The sequence below is a fragment of the Haemaphysalis longicornis genome, unplaced genomic scaffold (assembly GCF_048455015.1).
Source record: "Haemaphysalis longicornis isolate Haplotype H1 unplaced genomic scaffold, Haemaphysalis longicornis Haplotype H1 scaffold_15, whole genome shotgun sequence".
Classification (NCBI taxonomy): domain Eukaryota; kingdom Metazoa; phylum Arthropoda; class Arachnida; order Ixodida; family Ixodidae; genus Haemaphysalis; species Haemaphysalis longicornis.
In genome coordinates, this window is record NW_027526257.1 from 12,194,251 (window position 1) to 12,217,018 (window position 22,768).

At 48.8% G+C, this 22,768-nt stretch overlaps 6 non-coding genes across 6 annotated transcripts; all 6 read right to left on the bottom strand.

Moving 5' to 3' along the window:
• Positions 1-1,850: 1,850 nt before the first annotated feature.
• On the bottom strand, positions 1,851-1,922 carry Trnak-uuu (transfer RNA lysine (anticodon UUU)). Its single transcript has one exon. It is a non-coding gene; the product is annotated as a tRNA-Lys (tRNA).
• Positions 1,923-5,226: 3,304 nt separating this feature from the next.
• Trnak-uuu (transfer RNA lysine (anticodon UUU)) lies at positions 5,227-5,298 on the bottom strand. Its single transcript has one exon. It is a non-coding gene; the product is annotated as a tRNA-Lys (tRNA).
• A 3,307-nt stretch (positions 5,299-8,605) lies between these two features.
• On the bottom strand, positions 8,606-8,677 carry Trnak-uuu (transfer RNA lysine (anticodon UUU)). The gene has a single exon. It is a non-coding gene; the product is annotated as a tRNA-Lys (tRNA).
• Positions 8,678-11,020: 2,343 nt separating this feature from the next.
• Trnak-uuu (transfer RNA lysine (anticodon UUU)) lies at positions 11,021-11,092 on the bottom strand. Its single transcript has one exon. It is a non-coding gene; the product is annotated as a tRNA-Lys (tRNA).
• A 1,379-nt stretch (positions 11,093-12,471) lies between these two features.
• On the bottom strand, positions 12,472-12,543 carry Trnak-uuu (transfer RNA lysine (anticodon UUU)). Its single transcript has one exon. It is a non-coding gene; the product is annotated as a tRNA-Lys (tRNA).
• Positions 12,544-15,859: 3,316 nt separating this feature from the next.
• Positions 15,860-15,931, bottom strand: Trnak-uuu (transfer RNA lysine (anticodon UUU)). Its single transcript has one exon. It is a non-coding gene; the product is annotated as a tRNA-Lys (tRNA).
• Positions 15,932-22,768: the final 6,837 nt, after the last annotated feature.

Consider the following 22,768-nt stretch of genomic DNA (forward strand, 5'->3'; position numbering starts at 1 on the left):
TTCTGCTTCACTTTCTAGGGTATTTATATTTACTACAACTGTATCTGACGCTTGAGGGTGGTAGCCAGCGCAACTCAGACTACACGGGGAGAAGGGGACCTTCTTTTTCAACCCCCGGGGCGTGACGCGAACGTCTACAGCCTGTCATGAGCGGTCAACTGGCGGGAAACCCTCTTATGCTACCTTGGCATCAAGGCTGCCAGAACCGAGGCCCTCGCTAAGCTTTCGCGCGATAATAGGGTTTGGAAATGAGGGGCTCGTTAGGAAATACAGAAAGAAATGCCGGCAGTCTACAACGCCAAAGAAGGCATAGGGGAAGGTTAGACTATTTTTTTACCATTAGTGACATTACATTATTATTGATTTTTGTTAATTACCGGAGAAAGAAAGAAAAACACGCGCCCAGAGTGGGGACCGAACCCACGCCTTTCGATTAGATCTCGAATGCCTTACCAATTCGGCTATCTGGGCGACTGTGTTCTGCTTCACTTTCTGGGGTATTTATATTTACTACAACTGTATCTGATGCTTGAGGGTGGTAGCCAGCGCCACTCAGACTACACGGGGAGAAGGGGACCTTCTTTTTCAACCCCCGGGGCGTGACGCGAACGTCTACAGCCTGTCATTACCGGTCAACTGGCGGGAAACCCTCTTATGCTACCTTGGCATCAAGGCTGCCAGAACCGAGGCCCTCGCTAAGCTTTCGCGCGATAATAGGGTTTGGAAATGAGGGGCTCGTTAGGAAATACAGAAAGAAATGCCGGCAGTCTACAACGCCAAAGAAGGCATAGGGGGAAGGTTAGACTATTTTTTTTACCGTTAGTGACGTTACATTATTATTGATTTTTGTTCATTACGGGAGAAAGAAAGAAAGAAAAACACGCGCCCAGAGTGGGGACCGAACCCACGCCTTTCGATTAGATCTCGAATGCCTTACCAATTCGGCTATCTGGGCGACTGTGTTCTGCTTCACTTTCTGGGGTATTTATATACACTACAACTGTATCTGACGCTTGAGGGTGGTAGCCAGCGCCACTCAGACTACACGGGGAGAAGGGGACCTTCTATTTCCACCCCCGGGGCGTGACGCGAACGTCTACAGCCTGTCAGGAGCGGTCAAATGGCGGGAAACCCTCTTATGCTACCTTGGCATCAAGGCTGCCAGAACCGAGGCCCTCGCTAAGCTTTAGCGCGATAAATAGGGTTTGGAAATGAGGGGCTCGTTAGGAAATACAGAAAGAAATGCCGGCAGTCTACAACGCCAAAGAAGGCCTAGGGGAAGGTTAGACTATTTTTTTTACCGTTAGTGACGTTACATTATTATTGATTTTTGTTAATTACGGGAGAAAGAAAGAAAGAAAAACACGCGCCCAGAGTGGGGACCGAACCCACGCCTTTCGATTAGATCTCGAATGCCTTACCAATTCGGGTATCTGGGCGACTGTGTTCTGCTTCACTTTCTGGGGTATTTATATTTACTACAACTGTATCTGACGCTTGAGGGTGGTAGCCAGCGCCACTCAGACTACACGGGGAGAAGGGGACCTTCTTTCTCAACCCCCGGGGCGTGACGCGAACGTCTACAGCCTGTCATGAGCGGTCAACTGGCGGGAAACCCTCTTATGCTACCTTGGCATCAAGGCTGCCAGAACCCAGGCCCTCGCTAAGCTTTCGCGCGATAATAGGGTTTGGAAATGAGGGGCTCGTTGGGAAATACAGAAAGAAATGCCGGCCGTCTACAACGCCAAAGAAGGCATAGGGGAAGGTTAGAATATTTTTTTTACCGTTAGTGACGTTACATTATTATTGATTTTTGTTAATTACGGGAGAAAGAAAGAAAGAAAAACACGCGCCCAGAGTGGGGACCGAACCCACGCCTTTCGATTAAACCTCGAATGCCTTACCAATTCGGCTATCTGGGCGACTGTGTTCTGCTTCACTTTCTGGGGTATTTATATTTACTACAACTGTATCTGACGCTTGAGGGTGGTGGCCAGCGCCACTAAGACTACACGGGGAGAAGGGGACCTTCTTTTTCAACCCCCGGGGCATGACGCGTACGTCTACAGCCTGTCAGGAGCGGTCAAATGGCGGGAAACCCTCTTATGCTACCTTGGCATCAAGTCTGCCAGAACCGAGGCCCTCGCTAAGCTTTCGCGCGATAATAGGGTTTGGAAATGAGGGGCTCGTTAGGAAATACAGAAAGAAATGCCGGCAGTCTACAACGCCAAAGAAGGCATAGGGGAAGGTTAGACTATTTTTTTTATCGTTAGTGACGTTACATTATTATTGATTTTTGTTAATTACGGGAGAAAGAAAGAAAGAAAAACACTCGCCCAGAGTGGGGACCGAACCCACGCCTTTCGATTAGATCTCGAATGCCTTACCAATTCGGCTATCTGGGCGACTGTGTTCTGCTTCACTTTCTGGGGTATTTATATTTACTAAAACTGTATCTGACGCTTGAGGGTGGTAGCCAGCGCCACTCAGACTACACGGGGAGAAGGGGACCTTCTTTTTCAACCCCCGGGGCGTGACGCGAACGTCTACAGCCTGTCAGGAGCGGTCAAATGGCGGGAAACCCTCTTATGCTACCTTGGCATCAAGGCTGCCAGAACCGAGGCCCTCGCTAAGCTTTCGCGCGATAATAGGGTTTGGAAATGAGGGGCTCGTTAGGAAATACAGAAAGAAATGCCGGAAGTATACAACGCCAAAGAAGGCATAGGGGAAGGTTAGACTATTTTTTTTTACCGTTAGTGACGTTCCATTATTATTGATTTTTGTTCATTACGGGAGAAAGAAAGAAAGAAAAACACGCGCCCAGAGTGGGGACCGAACCCACGCCTTTCGATTAGATCTCGAATGCCTTACCAATTCGGCTATCTGGGTGACTGTGTTCTGCTTCACTTTCTGGGGTATTTATATTTACTACAACTGTATCTGACGCTTGAGGGTGGTAGCCAGCGCCACTCAGACTACACGGGGAGAAGGGGACCTTCTTTTTCAACCCCCGGGGCGTGACGCGAACGTCTACAGCCTGTCATGAGCGGTCAACTGGTGGGAAACCCTCTTATGCTACCTTGGCATCAAGGCTTCCAGAACCGAGGCCCTCGCTAAGCTTTCGCGCGATAATAGGGTTTGGAAATGAGGGGCTCGTTAGGAAATACAGAAAGAAATGCCGGCAGTCTACAACGCCAAAGAAGGCATAGAGGAAGGTTAGACTATTTTTTTTACCGTTAGTGACGTTACATTATTATTGATTTTTGTTAATTACGGCAGAAAGACAGAAAGAAAAACAAGCGCCCATCGTGGGGACCGAACCCACGCCTTTCGATTAGATCTCGAATGCCTTACCAATTCGGCTATCTGGGCGACTGTGTTCTGCTTCACTTTCTGGGGTATTTATATTTACTACAACTGTATCTGACGCTTGAGGGTGGTAGCCAGCCCCACTAAGACTACACGGGGAGAAGGGGACGTTCTTTTTCAACCCCCGGGGCGTGACGCGAACGTCTACAGCCTGTCATAAGCGGTCAACTGGCAGGACACCCTCTTATGCTACCTTGGCCTCAAGGCTGCCAGAACCGAGGCCCTCGCTAAGCTTTCGCGCGATAATAGTGTTTGGAAATGAGGGGCTCGTTAGGAAATACAGAAAGAAATGCCGGCAGTCTACAACGCCAAAGAAGGCATAGGGGAAGGTTAGACTATTTTTTTTACCGTTAGTGACGTTACATTATTATTGATTTTTGTTAATTACGGGAGAAAGAAAGAAAGAAAAACGCGCCCAGAGTGGGGACCGAACCCACACCTTTCGATTAGATCTCGAATGCCTTACCAATTCGGCTATCTGGGCGACTGTGTTCTGCTTCACTTTCTGGGGTATTTATATATACTACAACTGTATCTGACGCTTGAGGGTGGTAGCCAGCCCCACTAAGACTACACGGGGAGAAGGGGACGTTCTTTTTCAACCCCCGGGGCGTGACGCGAACGTCTACAGCCTGTCATAAGCGGTCAACTGGCAGGACACCCTCTTATGCTACCTTGGCATCAAGGCTGCCAGAACCGAGGCCCTCGCTAAGCTTTCGCGCGATAATAGTGTTTGGAAATGAGGGGCTCGTTAGGAAATACAGAAAGAAATGCCGGCAGTCTACAACGCCAAAGAAGGCATAGGGGAAGGTTAGACTATTTTTTTTACCGTTAGTGACGTTACATTATTATTGATTGTTGTTAATTACGGGAGAAAGAAAGAAAGAAAAACGCGCCCAGAGTGGGGACCGAACCCACGCCTTTCGATTAGATCTCGAATGCCTTACCAATTCGGCTATCTGGGCGACTGTGTTCTGCTTCACTTTCTGGGGTATTTATATTTACTACAACTGTATCTGACGCTTAAGGGTGGTAGCCAGCGCCACTCAGACTACACGGGGAGAAGGGGACCTTCTATTTCCACCCCCGGGGCGTGACGCGAACGTCTACAGCCTGTCAGGAGCGGTCAAATGGCGGGAAACCCTCTTATGCTACCTTGGCATCAAGGCTGCCAGAACCGAGGCCCTCGCTAAGCTTTCGCGCGATAATAGGGTTTGGAAATGAGGGGCTCGTTAGGAAATACAGAAAGAAATGCCGGCAGTCTACAACGCCAAAGAAGGCATAGGGGAAGGTTAGACTATTTTTTTTACCGTTAGTGACGTTACATTATTATTGATTTTTGTTAATTACGGGAGGAAGAAAGAAAGAAAAACGCGCCCAGAGTGGGGACCGAACCCACGCCTTTCGATTAGATCTCGAATGCCTTAGCAATTCGGGTATCTGGGCGACTGTGTTCTGCTTCACTTTCTGGGGTATTTATATTTACTACAACTGTATCTGACGCTTGAGGGTGGTAGCCAGCGCCACTCAGACTACACGGGGAGAAGGGGACCTTCTTTCTCAACCCCCGGGGCGTGACGCGAACGTCTACAGCCTGTCATGAGCGGTCAACTGGCGGGAAACCCTCTCATGCTACCTTGGCATCAAGGCTGCCAGAACCGAGGCCCTCGCTAAGCTTTCGCGCGATAATAGGGTTTGGAAATGAGGGGCTCGTTAGGAAATACAGAAAGAAATGCCGGCAGTCTACAACGCCAAAGAAGGCATAGGGGAAGGATAGAATATTTTTTTTACCGTTAGTGACGTTACATTATTATTGATTTTTGTTAATTACGGGAGAAAGAAAGAAAGAAAAACACGCGCCCAGAGTGGGGACCGAACCCACGCCTTTCGATTAAACCTCGAATGCCTTACCAATTCGGCTATCTGGGCGACTGTGTTCTGCTTCACTTTCTGGGGTATTTATATTTACTACAACTGTATCTGACGCTTGAGGGTGGTGGCCAGCGCCACTAAGACTACACGGGGAGAAGGGGACCTTCTTTTTCAACCCCCGGGGCATGACGCGTACGTCTACAGCCTGTCAGGAGCGGTCAAATGGCGGGAAACCCTCTTAGCTACATTGGCATCAAGTCTGCCAGAACCGAGGCCCTCGCTAAGCTTTCGCGCGATAATAGGGTTTGGAAATGAGGGGCTCGTTAGGAAATACAGAAAGAAATGCCGGCAGTCTACAACGCCAAAGAAGGCATAGGGGAAGGTTAGACTATTTTTTTTACCGTTAGTGACGTTACATTATTATTGATTTTTGTTAATTACTGGAGAAAGAAAGAAAGAAAAACACGCGCCCAGAGTGGGGACCGAACCCACGCCTTTCGATTAGATCTCGAATGCCTTACCAATTCGGCTATCTGGGCGACTGTGTTCTGCTTCACTTTCTGGGGTATTTATATTTACTAAAACTGTATCTGACGCTTGAGGGTGGTAGCCAGCGCCACTCAGACTACACGGGGAGAAGGGGACCTTCTTTTTCAACCCCCGGGGCGTGACGCGAACGTCTACAGCCTGTCAGGAGCGGTCAAATGGCGGGAAACCCTCTTATGCTACCTTGGCATCAAGGCTGCCAGAACCGAGGCCCTCGCTAAGTTTTCGCGCGATAATAGGGTTTGGAAATGAGGGGCTCGTTAGGAAATACAGAAAGAAATGCCGGAAGTCTACAACGCCAAAGAAGGCATAGGGGAAGGTTAGACTATTTTTTTTTACCGTTAGTGACGTTCCATTATTATTGATTTTTGTTCATTACGGGAGAAAGAAAGAAAGAAAAACACGCGCCCAGAGTGGGGACCGAACCCACGCGTTTCGATTAGATCTCGAATGCCTTACCAATTCGGCTATCTGGGCGACTGTGTTCTGCTTCACTTTCTGGGGTATTTATATTTACTACAACTGTATCTGACGCTTGAGGGTGGTAGCCAGCCCCACTAAGACTACACGGGGAGAAGGGGACGTTCTTTTTCAACCCCCGGGGCGTGACGCGAACGTCTACAGCCTGTCCTAAGCGGTCAACTGGCAGGACACCCTCTTATGCTACCTTGGCATCAAGGCTGCCAGAACCGAGGCCCTCGCTAAGCTTTCGCGCGATAATAGTGTTTGGAAATGAGGGGCTCGTTAGGAAATACAGAAAGAAATGCCGGCAGTCTACAACGCCAAAGAAGGCATAGGGGAAGGTTAGACTATTTTTTTTTACCGTTAGTGACGTTACATTATTATTGATTTTTGTTAATTACGGGAGAAAGAAAGAAAGAAAAACGCGCCCAGAGTGGGGACCGAACCCACGCCTTTCGATTAGATCTCCAATGCCTCACCAATTCGGATATCTGGGCGACTGTGTTCTGCTTCACTTTCTGGGGTATTTATATTTACTACAACTGTATCTGACGCTTGAGGGTGGTAGCCAGCTACACTCAGACTACACGGGGAGAAGGGGACCTTCTTTTTGAACCCCCGGGGCGTGACGCGAACGTCTACAGCCTGTAATGAGCGGTCAACTGGCGGGAAACCCTCTTATGCTACCTTGGCATCAAGGCTGCCAGAACCGAGGCCCTCGCTAAGCTTTCGCGCGATAATAGGGTTTGGAAATGATGGGCTCGTTAGGAAATACAGAAAGAAATGCCGGCAGTCTACAACGCCAAAGAAGGCATAGGGGAAGGTTAGACTTTTTTTTTACCGTTAGTGACGTTGCATTATTATTGATTTTTGTTAATTACGGGAGAAAGAAAGAAAGAAAAACACGCGCCCAGAGTGGGGACCGAACTCACGCCTTTCGATTAGATCTCGAATGCCTTACCAATTCGGCTATCTGGGCGACTGTGTTCTGCTTCACTTTCTGGGGTATTTATATTTACTACAACTGTATCAGACGCTTGAGGGTGGTAGCCAGCGCCACTCAGACTACACAGGGAGAAGGGGACTTTCTTTTTCAACCCCCGGGGCGTGACGCGAACGTCTACAGCCTGTCATGAGCGGTCAACTGGCGGGAAACCCTCTCATGCTACCTTGGCATCAAGGCTGCCAGAACCAAGGCCCTCGCTAAGCTTTCGCGCGATAATAGGGTTTGGAAATGAGGGGCTCGTTAGGAAATACAGAAAGAAATGCCGGCAGTCTACAACGCCAAAGAAGGCATAGGGGAAGGTTAGACTATTTTTTTACCGTTAGTGACGTTACATTATTATTGATTTTTGTTCATTACGGGAGAAAGAAAGAAAGAAAAACACGCGCCCAGAGTGGGGACCGAACCCACGCCTTTCGATTAGATCTCGAATGCCTAACCAATTCGGCTATCTGGGCGACTGTGTTCTGCTTCACTTTCTGGGGTATTTATATTTACTACAACTGTATCTGACGCTTGAGGGTGGTAGCCAGCGCCACTCAGACTACACGGGGAGAAGGGGACCTTCTATTTCCACCCCCGGGGCGTGACGCGAACGTCTACAGCCTGTCAGGAGCGGTCAAATGGCGGGAAACCCTCTTATGCTACCTTGGCATCAAGGCTGCCAGAACCGAGGCCCTCGCTAAGTTTTCGCGCGATAATAGGGTTTGGAAATGAGGGGCTCGTTAGGAAATACAGAAAGAAATGCCGGCAGTCTACAACGCCAAAGAAGGCATAGGGGAAGGTTAGACTATTTTTTTTACCGTTAGTGACGTTACATTATTATTGATTTTTGTTAATTACGGGAGAAAGAAAGAAAGAAAAACACGCGCCCAGAGTGGGGACCGAACCCACGCCTTTCGATTAGATCTCGAATGCCTTACCAATTCGGGTATCTGGGCGACTGTGTTCTGCTTCTCTTTCTGGGGTATTTATATTTACTACAACTGTATCTGACGCTTGAGGGTGGTAGCCAGCGCCACTCTGACTACACGGGGAGAAGGGGACCTTCTTTCCCAACCCCCGGGGCGTGACGCGAACGTCTACAGCCTGTCATGAGCGGTCAACTGGCGGGAAACCCTCTTATGCTACCTTGGCATCAAGGCTGCCAGAACCGAGGCCCTCGCTAAGCTTTCGCGCGATAATAGGGTTTGGAAATGAGGGGCTCGTTAGGAAATACAGAAAGAAATGTCGGCAGTCTACAACGCCAAAGAAGGCATAGGGGAAGGTTAGAATATTTTTTTTTACCGTTAGTGACGTTACATTATTATTGATTTTTGTTAATTACGGGAGAAAGAAAGAAAGAAAAACACGCGCCCAGAGTGGGGACTGAACCCACGCCTTTCGATTAAACCTCGAATGCCTTACCAATTCGGCTATCTGGGCGACTGTGTTCTGCTTCACTTTCTGGGGTATTTATATTTACTACAACTGTATCTGACGCTTGAGGGTGGTGGCCAGCGCCACTAAGACTACACGGGGAGAAGGGGACCTTCTTTTTCAACCCCCGGGGCATGACGCGTACGTCTACAGCCTGTCAGGAGCGGTCAAATGGCGGGAAACCCTCTTATGCTACCTTGGCATCAAGTCTTCCAGAACCGAGGCCCTCGCTAAGCTTTCGCGCGATAATAGGGTTTGGAAATGAGGGGCTCGTTAGGAAATACAGAAAGAAATGCCGGCAGTCTACAACGCCAAAGAAGGCATAGGGGAAGGTTAGACTATTTTTTTTACCGTTACTGACGTTACATTATTATTGATTTTTGTTAATTACGGGAGAAAGAAAGAAAGAAAAACACGCGCCCAGAGTGGGGACCGAACCCACGCCTTTTGATTAGATCTCGAATGCCTTACCAATTCGGCTATCTGGGCGACTGTGTTCTGCTTCACTTTCTGGGGTATTTATATTTACTAAAACTGTATCTGACACTTGAGGGTGGTAGCCAGCGCCACTCAGACTACACGGGGAGAAGGGGACCTTCTTTTTCAACCCCCGGGGCGTGACGCGAACGTCTACAGCCTGTCAGGAGCGGTCAAATGGCGGGAAACCCTCTTATGCTACCTTGGCATCAAGGCTGCCAGAACCGAGGCCCTCGCTAAGCTTTCGCGCGATAATAGGGTTTTGAAATGAGGGGCTCGTTAGGAAATACAGAAAGAAATGCCGGAAGTCTACAACGCCAAAGAAGGCATAGGGGAAGGTTAGACTATTTTTTTTACCGTTAGTGACGTTCCATTATTATTGATTTTTGTTCATTACGGGAGAAAGAAAGAAAGAAAAACACGCGCCCAGAGTGGGGACCGAACCCACGCCTTTCGATTAGATCTCGAATGCCTTACCAATTCGGCTATCTGGGTGACTGTGTTCTGCTTCACTTTCTGGGGTATTTATATTTACTACAACTGTATCTGACGCTTGAGGGTGGTAGCCAGCGCCACTCAGACTACACGGGGAGAAGGGGACCTTCTTTTTCAACCCCCGGGGCGTGACGCGAACGTCTACAGCCTGTCATGAGCGGTCAACTGGTGGGAAACCCTCTTATGCTACCTTGGCATCAAGGCTTCCAGAACCGAGGCCCTCGCTAAGCTTTCGCGCGATAATAGGGTTTGGAAATGAGGGGCTCGTTAGGAAATACAGAAAGAAATGCCGGCAGTCTACAACGCCAAAGAAGGCATAGAGGAAGGTTAGACTATTTTTTTTACCGTTAGTGACGTTACATTATTATTGATTTTTGTTAATTACGGCAGAAAGACAGAAAGAAAAACAAGCGCCCATCGTGGGGACCGAACCCACGCCTTTCGATTAGATCTCGAATGCCTTACCAATTCGGCTATCTGGGCGACTGTGTTCTGCTTCACTTTCTGGGGTATTTATATTTACTACAACTGTATCTGACGCTTGAGGGTGGTAGCCAGCGCCACTCAGACTACACGGGGAGAAGGGGACCTTCTATTTCCACCCCCGGGGCGTGACGCGAACGTCTACAGCCTGTCAGGAGCGGTCAAATGGCGGGAAACCCTCTTATGCTACCTTGGCATCAAGGCTGCCAGAACCGAGGCCCTCGCTAAGCTTTCGCGCGATAATAGGGTTTGGAAATGAGGGGCTCGTTAGGAAATACAGAAAGAAATGCCGGCAGTCTACAACGCCAAAGAAGGCATAGGGGAAGGTTAGACTATTTTTTTTACCGTTAGTGACGTTACATTATTATTGATTTTTGTTAATTACGGGAGAAAGAAAGAAAGAAAAACACGCGCCCAGAGTGGGGACCGAACCCACGCCTTTCGATTAGATCTCGAATGCCTTACCAATTCGGGTATCTGGGCGACTGTGTTCTGCTTCACTTTCTGGGGTATTTATATTTACTACAACTGTATCTGACGCTTGAGGGTGGTAGCCAGCGCCACTCAGACTACACGGGGAGAAGGGGACCTTCTTACTCAACCCCCGGGGCGTGAGGCGAACGTCTACAGCCTGTCATGAGCGGTCAACTGGCGGGAAACCCTGTTATGCTACCTTGGCATCAAGGCTGCCAGAACCGAGGCCCTCGCTAAGCTTTCGCGCGATAATAGGGTTTGGAAATGAGGGGCTCGTTAGGAAATACAGAAAGAAATGCGGCAGTCTACAACGCCAAAGAAGGCATTAGGGAAGGTTAGAATATTTTTTTTTACCGTTAGTGACGTTACATTATTATTGATTTTTGTTAATTACGGGAGAAAGAAAGAAAGAAAAACACGCGCCCAGAGTGGGGACCGAACCCACGCCTTTCGATTAAACCTCGAATGCCTTACCAATTCGGCTATCTGGGCGACTGTGTTCTGCTTCACTTTCTGGGGTATTTATATTTACTACAACTGTATCTGACGCTTGAGGGTGGTGGCCAGCGCCACTAAGACTACACGGGGAGAAGGGGACCTTCTTTTTCAACCCCTGGGGCATGACGCGTACGTCTACAGCCTGTCAGGAGCGGTCAAATGGCGGGAAACCCTCTTATGCTACCTTGGCATCAAGTCTGCCAGAACCGAGGCCCTCGCTAAGCTTTCGCGTGATAATAGGGTTTGGAAATGAGGGGCTCGTTAGGAAATACAGAAAGAAATGCCGGCAGTCTACAACGCCAAAGAAGGCATAGGGGAAGGTTAGACTATTTTTTTTTACCGTTAGTGACGTTACATTATTATTGATTTTTGTTAATTACGGGAGAAAGAAAGAAAGAAAAACACGCGCCCAGAGTGGGGACCGAACCCACGCCTTTCGATTAGATCTCGAATGCCTTACCAATTCGGCTATCTGGGCGACTGTGTTCTGCTTCACTTTCTGGGGTATTTATATATACTACAACTGTATCTGACGCTTGACGGTGGTAGCCAGCGCCACTCAGACTACACGGGGAGAAGGGGACCTTCTTTTTCAACCCCCGGGGCGTGACGCGAACGTCTACAGCCTGTCATGAGCGGTCACCCGGCGGGAAACCCTCTTATGCTACCTTGGCATCAAGGCTGCCAGAACCGAGGCCCTCGCTAAGCTTTCGCGCGATAATAGGGTTTGGAAATGAGGGGCTCGTTAGGAAATACAGAAAGAAATGCCGGCAGTCTACAACGCCAAAGAAGGCATAGGGGAAGGTTAGACTATTTTTTTTTACCGTTAGTGACGTTACATTATTATTGATTTTTGTTCATTACGGGAGAAAGAAAGAAAGAAAAACACGCGCCCAGAGTGGGGACCGAACCCACGCCTTTCGATTAGATCTCGAATGCCTTACCAATTCGGCTATCTGGGCGACTGTGTTCTGCTTCACTTTCTGGGGTATTTATATTTACTACAACTGTATCTGACGCTTGACGGTGGTAGCCAGCGCCACTGAGACTACACGGGGAGAAGGGGACCTTCTTTTTCAACCCCCGGGGCGTGACGCGAACGTCTACAGCCTGTCATGAGCGGTCAACTGGCGGGAAACCCTGTTATGCTACCTTGGCATCAAGGCTGCCAGAACCGAGGCCCTCGCTAAGCTTTCGCGCGATAATAGGGTTTGGAAATGAGGGGCTCGTTAGGAAATACAGAAAGAAATGCGGCAGTCTACAACGCCAAAGAAGGCATTAGGGAAGGTTAGAATATTTTTTTTTACCGTTAGTGACGTTACATTATTATTGATTTTTGTTAATTACGGGAGAAAGAAAGAAAGAAAAACACGCGCCCAGAGTGGGGACCGAACCCACGCCTTTCGATTAAACCTCGAATGCCTTACCAATTCGGCTATCTGGGCGACTGTGTTCTGCTTCACTTTCTGGGGTATTTATATTTACTACAACTGTATCTGACGCTTGAGGGTGGTGGCCAGCGCCACTAAGACTACACGGGGAGAAGGGGACCTTCTTTTTCAACCCCTGGGGCATGACGCGTACGTCTACAGCCTGTCAGGAGCGGTCAAATGGCGGGAAACCCTCTTATGCTACCTTGGCATCAAGTCTGCCAGAACCGAGGCCCTCGCTAAGCTTTCGCGTGATAATAGGGTTTGGAAATGAGGGGCTCGTTAGGAAATACAGAAAGAAATGCCGGCAGTCTACAACGCCAAAGAAGGCATAGGGGAAGGTTAGACTATTTTTTTTTACCGTTAGTGACGTTACATTATTATTGATTTTTGTTAATTACGGGAGAAAGAAAGAAAGAAAAACACGCGCCCAGAGTGGGGACCGAACCCACGCCTTTCGATTAGATCTCGAATGCCTTACCAATTCGGCTATCTGGGCGACTGTGTTCTGCTTCACTTTCTGGGGTATTTATATATACTACAACTGTATCTGACGCTTGACGGTGGTAGCCAGCGCCACTCAGACTACACGGGGAGAAGGGGACCTTCTTTTTCAACCCCCGGGGCGTGACGCGAACGTCTACAGCCTGTCATGAGCGGTCACCCGGCGGGAAACCCTCTTATGCTACCTTGGCATCAAGGCTGCCAGAACCGAGGCCCTCGCTAAGCTTTCGCGCGATAATAGGGTTTGGAAATGAGGGGCTCGTTAGGAAATACAGAAAGAAATGCCGGCAGTCTACAACGCCAAAGAAGGCATAGGGGAAGGTTAGACTATTTTTTTTTACCGTTAGTGACGTTACATTATTATTGATTTTTGTTCATTACGGGAGAAAGAAAGAAAGAAAAACACGCGCCCAGAGTGGGGACCGAACCCACGCCTTTCGATTAGATCTCGAATGCCTTACCAATTCGGCTATCTGGGCGACTGTGTTCTGCTTCACTTTCTGGGGTATTTATATTTACTACAACTGTATCTGACGCTTGACGGTGGTAGCCAGCGCCACTGAGACTACACGGGGAGAAGGGGACCTTCTTTTTCAACCCCCGGGGCGTGACGCGAACGTCTACAGCCTGTCAGGAGCGGTCAAATGGCGGGAAACCCTCTTATGCTACCTTGGCATCAAGGCTGCCAGAACCGAGGCCCTCGCTAAGCTTTCGCCCGATAATAGGGTTTGGAAATGAGGGGCTCGTTAGGAAAACAGAAAGAAATGCCGGAAGTCTACAACGCCAAAGAAGGCATAGGGGAAGGTTAGACTATTTTTTTTACCGTTAGTGACGTTACAATATTATTGATTTTTGTTAATTACGGGAGAAAGAAAGAAAGAAAAACACGCGCCCAGAGTGGGGACCGAACCCACGCCTTTCGATTAGATCTCGAATGCCTTACGCCTTACCAATTCGGCTATCTGGGCGACTGTGTTATGCTTCACTTTCTAGGGTATTTATATTTACTACAACTGTATCTGACGCTTGAGGGTGGTAGCCAGCGCAACTCAGACTACACGGGGAGAAGGGGACCTTCTTTTTCAACCCCCGGGGCGTGACGCGAACGTCTACAGCCTGTCATGAGCGGTCAACTGGCGGGAAACCCTCTTATGCTACCTTGGCATCAAGGCTGCCTGAACCGAGGCACTCGCTAAGCTTTCGCGCGATAATAGGGTTTGGAAATGAGGGGCTCGTTAGGAAATACAGAAAGAAATGCCGGCAGTCTACAACGCCAAAGAAGGCATAGGGGAAGGTTAGACTATTTTTTTTACCGTTAGTGACGTTACATTATTATTGATTTTTGTTCATTACGGGAGAAAGAAAGAAAGAAAAACACGCGCCCAGAGTGGGGACCGATCCCACGCCTTTCGATTAGATCTCGAATGCCTTACCAATTCGGCTATCTGGGCGACTGTGTTCTGTTTCACTTTCTGGGGCATTTATAATTACTACAACGGTATCTGACGCTTGAGGGTGGTAGACAGCGCCACTCAGACTACACGGGGACAAGGGGACCTTCTTTTTCAACCCCCGGGGCGTGACGCGAACGTCTACAGCCTGTCATGAGCGGTCAACTGGCGGGAAACCCTCTTATGCTACCTTGGCATCAAGGCTGCCAGAACCGAGGCCCTCGCTAAGCTTTCGCGCGATAATAGGGTTTGGAAATGAGGGGCTCGTTAGGAAATACAGAAAGAAATGCCGGCAGTCTACAACGCCAAAGAAGGCATAGGGGAAGGTTAGACTATTTTTTTACCATTAGTGACGTTACATTATTATTGATTTTTGTTAATTACGGCAGAAAGACAGAAAGAAAAACAAGCGCCCATCGTGGGGACCGAACCCACGCCTTTCGATTAGATCTCGAATGCCTTACCAATTCGGCTATCTGGGCGACTGTGTTCTGCTTCACTTTCTGGGGTATTTATATTTACTACAACTGTATCTGACGCTTGAGGGTGGTAGCCAGCGCCACTCAGACTACACGGGGAGAAGGGGACCTTCTATTTCCACCCCCGGGGCGTGACGCGAACGTCTACAGCCTGTCAGGAGCGGTCAAATGGCGGGAAACCCTCTTATGCTACCTTGGCATCAAGGCTGCCAGAACCGAGGCCCTCGCTAAGCTTTCGCGCGATAATAGGGTTTGGAAATGAGGGGCTCGTTAGGAAATACAGAAAGAAATGCCGGCAGTCTACAACGCCAAAGAAGGCATAGGGGAAGGTTAGACTATTTTTTTTACCGTTAGTGACGTTACATTATTATTGATTTTTGTTAATTACGGGAGAAAGAAAGAAAGAAAAACACGCGCCCAGAGTGGGGACCGAACCCACGCCTTTCGATTAGATCTCGAATGCCTTACCAATTCGGGTATCTGGGCGACTGTGTTCTGCTTCACTTTCTGGGGTATTTATATTTACTACAACTGTATCTGACGCTTGAGGGTGGTAGCCAGCGCCACTCAGACTACACGGGGAGAAGGGGACCTTCTTACTCAACCCCCGGGGCGTGAGGCGAACGTCTACAGCCTGTCATGAGCGGTCAACTGGCGGGAAACCCTGTTATGCTACCTTGGCATCAAGGCTGCCAGAACCGAGGCCCTCGCTAAGCTTTCGCGCGATAATAGGGTTTGGAAATGAGGGGCTCGTTAGGAAATACAGAAAGAAATGCGGCAGTCTACAACGCCAAAGAAGGCATTAGGGAAGGTTAGAATATTTTTTTTTACCGTTAGTGACGTTACATTATTATTGATTTTTGTTAATTACGGGAGAAAGAAAGAAAGAAAAACACGCGCCCAGAGTGGGGACCGAACCCACGCCTTTCGATTAAACCTCGAATGCCTTACCAATTCGGCTATCTGGGCGACTGTGTTCTGCTTCACTTTCTGGGGTATTTATATTTACTACAACTGTATCTGACGCTTGAGGGTGGTGGCCAGCGCCACTAAGACTACACGGGGAGAAGGGGACCTTCTTTTTCAACCCCTGGGGCATGACGCGTACGTCTACAGCCTGTCAGGAGCGGTCAAATGGCGGGAAACCCTCTTATGCTACCTTGGCATCAAGTCTGCCAGAACCGAGGCCCTCGCTAAGCTTTCGCGTGATAATAGGGTTTGGAAATGAGGGGCTCGTTAGGAAATACAGAAAGAAATGCCGGCAGTCTACAACGCCAAAGAAGGCATAGGGGAAGGTTAGACTATTTTTTTTTACCGTTAGTGACGTTACATTATTATTGATTTTTGTTAATTACGGGAGAAAGAAAGAAAGAAAAACACGCGCCCAGAGTGGGGACCGAACCCACGCCTTTCGATTAGATCTCGAATGCCTTACCAATTCGGCTATCTGGGCGACTGTGTTCTGCTTCACTTTCTGGGGTATTTATATATACTACAACTGTATCTGACGCTTGACGGTGGTAGCCAGCGCCACTCAGACTACACGGGGAGAAGGGGACCTTCTTTTTCAACCCCCGGGGCGTGACGCGAACGTCTACAGCCTGTCATGAGCGGTCACCCGGCGGGAAACCCTCTTATGCTACCTTGGCATCAAGGCTGCCAGAACCGAGGCCCTCGCTAAGCTTTCGCGCGATAATAGGGTTTGGAAATGAGGGGCTCGTTAGGAAATACAGAAAGAAATGCCGGCAGTCTACAACGCCAAAGAAGGCATAGGGGAAGGTTAGACTATTTTTTTTTACCGTTAGTGACGTTACATTATTATTGATTTTTGTTCATTACGGGAGAAAGAAAGAAAGAAAAACACGCGCCCAGAGTGGGGACCGAACCCACGCCTTTCGATTAGATCTCGAATGCCTTACCAATTCGGCTATCTGGGCGACTGTGTTCTGCTTCACTTTCTGGGGTATTTATATTTACTACAACTGTATCTGACGCTTGACGGTGGTAGCCAGCGCCACTGAGACTACACGGGGAGAAGGGGACCTTCTTTTTCAACCCCCGGGGCGTGACGCGAACGTCTACAGCCTGTCAGGAGCGGTCAAATGGCGGGAAACCCTCTTATGCTACCTTGGCATCAAGGCTGCCAGAACCGAGGCCCTCGCTAAGCTTTCGCCCGATAATAGGGTTTGGAAATGAGGGGCTCGTTAGGAAAACAGAAAGAAATGCCGGAAGTCTACAACGCCAAAGAAGGCATAGGGGAAGGTTAGACTATTTTTTTTACCGTTAGTGACGTTACAATATTATTGATTTTTGTTAATTACGGGAGAAAGAAAGAAAGAAAAACACGCGCCCAGAGTGGGGACCGAACCCACGCCTTTCGATTAGATCTCGAATGCCTTACGCCTTACCAATTCGGCTATCTGGGCGACTGTGTTATGCTTCACTTTCTAGGGTATTTATATTTACTACAACTGTATCTGACGCTTGAGGGTGGTAGCCAGCGCAACTCAGACTACACGGGGAGAAGGGGACCTTCTTTTTCAACCCCCGGGGCGTGACGCGAACGTCTACAGCCTGTCATGAGCGGTCAACTGGCGGGAAACCCTCTTATGCTACCTTGGCATCAAGGCTGCCTGAACCGAGGCACTCGCTAAGCTTTCGCGCGATAATAGGGTTTGGAAATGAGGGGCTCGTTAGGAAATACAGAAAGAAATGCCGGCAGTCTACAACGCCAAAGAAGGCATAGGGGAAGGTTAGACTATTTTTTTTACCGTTAGTGACGTTACATTATTATTGATTTTTGTTCATTACGGGAGAAAGAAAGAAAGAAAAACACGCGCCCAGAGTGGGGACCGATCCCACGCCTTTCGATTAGATCTCGAATGCCTTACCAATTCGGCTATCTGGGCGACTGTGTTCTGTTTCACTTTCTGGGGCATTTATAATTACTACAACGGTATCTGACGCTTGAGGGTGGTAGACAGCGCCACTCAGACTACACGGGGACAAGGGGACCTTCTTTTTCAACCCCCGGGGCGTGACGCGAACGTCTACAGCCTGTCATGAGCGGTCAACTGGCGGGAAACCCTCTTATGCTACCTTGGCATCAAGGCTGCCAGAACCGAGGCCCTCGCTAAGCTTTCGCGCGATAATAGGGTTTGGAAATGAGGGGCTCGTTAGGAAATACAGAAAGAAATGCCGGCAGTCTACAACGCCAAAGAAGGCATAGGGGAAGGTTAGACTATTTTTTTACCATTAGTGACGTTACATTATTATTGATTTTTGTTAATTACCGGAGAAAGAAAGAAAGAAAAACACGCGCCCAGAGTGGGGACCGAACCCACGCCTTTCGATTAGATCTCGAATGCCTTACCAATTCGGCTATCTGGGCGACTGTGTTCTGCTTCACTTTCTCGGGTATTTATATATACTACAACTGTATCTGATGCTTGAGGGTGGTAGCCAGCGCCACTCAGACTACACGGGGAGAAGGGGACCTTCTTTTTCAACCCCCGGGGCGTGACGCGAACGTCTACAGCCTGTCATTACCGGTCAACTGGCGGGAAACCCTCTTATGCTACCTTGGCATCAAGGCTGCCAGAACCGAGGCCCTCGCTAAGCTTTCACGCGATAACAGGGTTTGCAAATGAGGGGCTCGGTAGCAAATACAGAAAGAAATGCCGGCAGTCTACAACGCCAAAGAAGTCATAGGGGAAGGTTAGACTATTTTTTTTTACCGTTAGTGACGTTACATTATTATTGATTTTTGTTAATTACGGGAGAAAGAAAGAAAGAAAGAAAAACACGCGCCCAGAGTGGGGACCGAACCCACGCCTTTCGATTAGATCTCGAATGCCTTACCAATTCGGCTATCTGGGCGACTGTGTTCTGCTTCACTTTCTGGGGTATTTATATTTACTACAACTGTATCTGACGCTTGAGGGTGGTAGCCAGCTACACTCAGACTACACGGGGAGAAGGGGACCTTCTTTTTGAACCCCCGGGGCGTGACGCGAACGTCTACAGCCTGTCATGAGCGGTCAACTGGCGGGAAACCCTCTTATACTACCTTGGCATCAAGGCTGCCAGAACCGAGGCCCTCGCTAAGCTTTCGCGCGATAATAGGGTTTGGAAATGAGGGGCTCGTTAGGAAATACAGAAAGAAATGCCGGCAGTCTACAACGCCAAAGAAGGCATAGGGGAAGGTTAGACTTTTTTTTTACCGTTAGTGACGTTGCATTATTATTGATTTTTGTTATTTACGGGAGAAAGAAAGAAAGAAAAACACGCGCCCAGAGTGGGGACCGAACTCACGCCTTTCGATTAGATCTCGAATGCCTTACCAATTCGGCTATCTGGGCGACTGTGTTCTGCTTCACTTTCTGGGGTATTTATATTTACTACAACTGTATCTGACGCTTGAGGGTGGTAGCCAGCGCCACTCAGACTACACAGGGAGAAGGGGACTTTCTTTTTCAACCCCCGGGGCGTGACGCGAACGTCTACAGCCTGTCATGAGCGGTCAACTGGCGGGAAACCCTCTCATGCTACCTTGGCATCAAGGCTGCCAGAACCAAGGCCCTCGCTAAGCTTTCGCGCGATAATAGGGTTTGGAAATGAAGGGCTCGTTAGGAAATACAGAAAGAAATGCCGGCAGTCTACAACGCCAAAGAAGGCATAGGGGAAGGTTAGACTATTTTTTTTACCGTTAGTGACGTTACATTATTATTGATTTTTGTTCATTACGGGAGAAAGAAAGAAAGAAAAACACGCGCCCAGAGTGGGGACCGAACCCACGCCTTTCGATTAGATCTCGAATGCCTTACCAATTCGGCTATCTGGGCGACTGTGTTCTGCTTCACTTTCTGGGGTATTTATATTTACTACAACTGTATCTGACGCTTGAGGGTGGTAGCCAGCGCCACTCAGACTACACGGGGAGAAGGGGACCTTCTATTTCCACCCCCGGGGGTGACGCGAACGTCTACAGCCTGTCAGGAGGGGTCAAATGGCGGGAAACCCTCTTATGCTACCTTGGCATCAAGGCTGCCAGAACCGAGGCCCTCGCTAAGCTTTCGCGCGATAAAAGGGTTTGGAAATGAGGGGCTCGTTAGGAAATACAGAAAGAAATGCCGGCAGTCTACAACGCCAAAGAAGGCATAGGGGAAGGTTGGACTATTTTTTTTACCGTTAGTGACGTTACATTATTATTGATTTTTGTTAATTACGGGAGAAAGACAGAAAGAAAAACAAGCGCCCATCGTGGGGACCGAACCCACGCCTTTCGATTAGATCTCGAATGCCTTACCAATTCGGCTATCTGGGCGACTGTGTTCTGCTTCACTTTCTGGGGTATTTATATTTACTACAACTGTATCTGACGCTTCAGGGTGGTAGCCAGCCCCACTAAGACTACACGGGGAGAAGGGGACGTTCTTTTTCAACCCCCGGGGCGTGACGCGAACGTCTACAGCCTGTCATGAGCGGTCAACTGGTGGGAAACCCTCTTATGCTACCTTGGCATCAAGGCTGCCAGAACCGAGGCCCTCGCTAAGCTTTCGCGCCATAATAGGGTTTGGAAATGAGGGGCTCGTTAGGAAATACAGAAAGAAATGCCGGCAGTCTACAACGCCAAAGAAGGCATAGGGGAAGGTTAGACTATTTTTTTTACCGTTAGTGACGTTACATTATTATTGATTTTTGTTAATTACGGGAGAAAGACAGAAAGAAAAACAAGCGCCCATCGTGGGGACCGAACCCACGCCTTTCGATTAGATCTCGAATGCCTTACCAATTCGGCTATCTGGGCGACTGTGTTCTGCTTCACTTTCTGGGGTATTTATATTTACTACAACTGTATCTGACGCTTCAGGGTGGTAGCCAGCCCCACTAAGACTACACGGGGAGAAGGGGACGTTCTTTTTCAACCCCCGGGGCGTGACGCGAACGTCTACAGCCTGTCATAAGCGGTCAACTGGCGGGAAACCCTCTTATGCTACCTTGGCATCAAGGCTGCCAGAACCGAGGCCCTCGCTAAGCTTTCGCGCGATAATAGGGTTTGGAAATGAGGGGCTCGTTAGGAAATACAGAAAGAAATGCCGGCAGTCTACAACGCCAAAGAAGGCATAGGGGAAGGTTAGACTATTTTTTTTACCGTTAGTGACGTTACATTATTATTGATTTTTGTTAATTACGGGAGAAAGAAAGAAAGAAAAACACGCGCCCAGAGTGGGGACCGAACCCACGCTTTTCGATTAGATCTGGAATGCCTTACCAATTCGGCTATCTGGGCGACTGTGTTCTGCTTCACTTTCTGGGGTATTTATATTTACTACAACTGTATCTGACGCTTGAGGGTGGTAGCCAGCGCCACTCAGACTACACGGGGAGAAGGGGACCTTCTTTTTCAACCCCCGGGGCGTGACGCGAACGTCTACAGCCTGTCATGAGCGGTCAACTGGCGGGAAACCCTCTTATGCTACCTTGGCATCAAGGCTGCCAGAACCTTTTTCTTTCTTTCTTTCTCCCGTAATTAACAAAAATCAATAATAATGTAACGTCACTAACGGTAAAAAAAATAGTATAACCTTCCCCTATGCCTTCTTTGGCGTTGTAGACTGCCGGCATTTCTTTCTGTATTTCCTAATGAGCCCCTCATTTCCAAACCCTATTATCGCGCGAAAGCTTAGCGAGGGCCTCGGTTCTGGCAGCCTTGATGCCAAGGTAGCATAAGAGGGTTTCCCGCCAGTTGACCGCTCATGACAGGCTGTAGACGTTCGCGTCACGCCCCGGGGGTTAAAAAAGAAGGTCCCCTTCTCCCCGTATAGTCTGAGTGGCGCTGGCTACCACCCTCAAGCGTCAGATACAGTTGTAGTAAATATAAATACCCCAGAAAGTGAAGCAGAACACAGTCGCCCAGATAGCCGAATTGGTAAGGCATTCGAGATCTAATCGAAAGGCGTGGGTTCGGTCCCCACTCTGGGCGCGTGTTTTTATTTCTTTCTTTCTCCCGTAATTAACAAAAATCAATAATAATGTAACGTCACTAACGGTAAAAAAATAGTCTAACCTTCCCCTATGCCTTCTTTGGCGTTGTAGACTGCAGGCATTTCTTTCTGTATTTCCTAACGAGCCCCTCATTTCCAAACCCTATTATCGCGCGAAAGCTTAGCGAGGGCCTCGGTTCTGGCAGCCTTGATGCCAAGGTAGCATAAGAGGGTTTCCCGCCAGTTGACCGCTCATGACAGGCTGTAGACGTTCGCGTCACGCCCCGGGGGTTGAAAAAGAAGGTCCCCTTCTCCCCGTGTAGTCTGAGTGGCGAAGCTACAACAGTCAAGCGTCAGATACAGTTGTAGTAAATATAGATACCCCAGAAAGTGAAGCAGAACACAGCCGCCCAGATAGCCGAATTCGTAAGGCATTCGAGATCTAATCGAAAGGCGTGGGTTCGGTCCCCACTCTGGGCGCGTGTTTTTCTTTCTTTCTCGCGTAATTAACAAAAATCAATAATAATGTAACGTCACTAACGGTAAAAAAATAGTCTAGCCTTCCTCTATGCCTTCTTGGCGTTGTAGACTGCCGGCATTTCTTTCTGTATTTCCTAACGAGCCCCTCATTTCCAAACCCTATTATCGCGCGAAAGCTTAGCGAGGGCATCGGTTCTGGCAGCCTTGATGCCAAGGTAGCATAAGAGGGTTTCCCGCCAGTTGACCGCTCATGACAGGCTGTAGACGTTCGCGTCACGCCCCGGGGGTTGAAAAAGAAGGTCCCCTTCTCCCCGTGTAGTCTGAGTGGCGCTTGCTACCA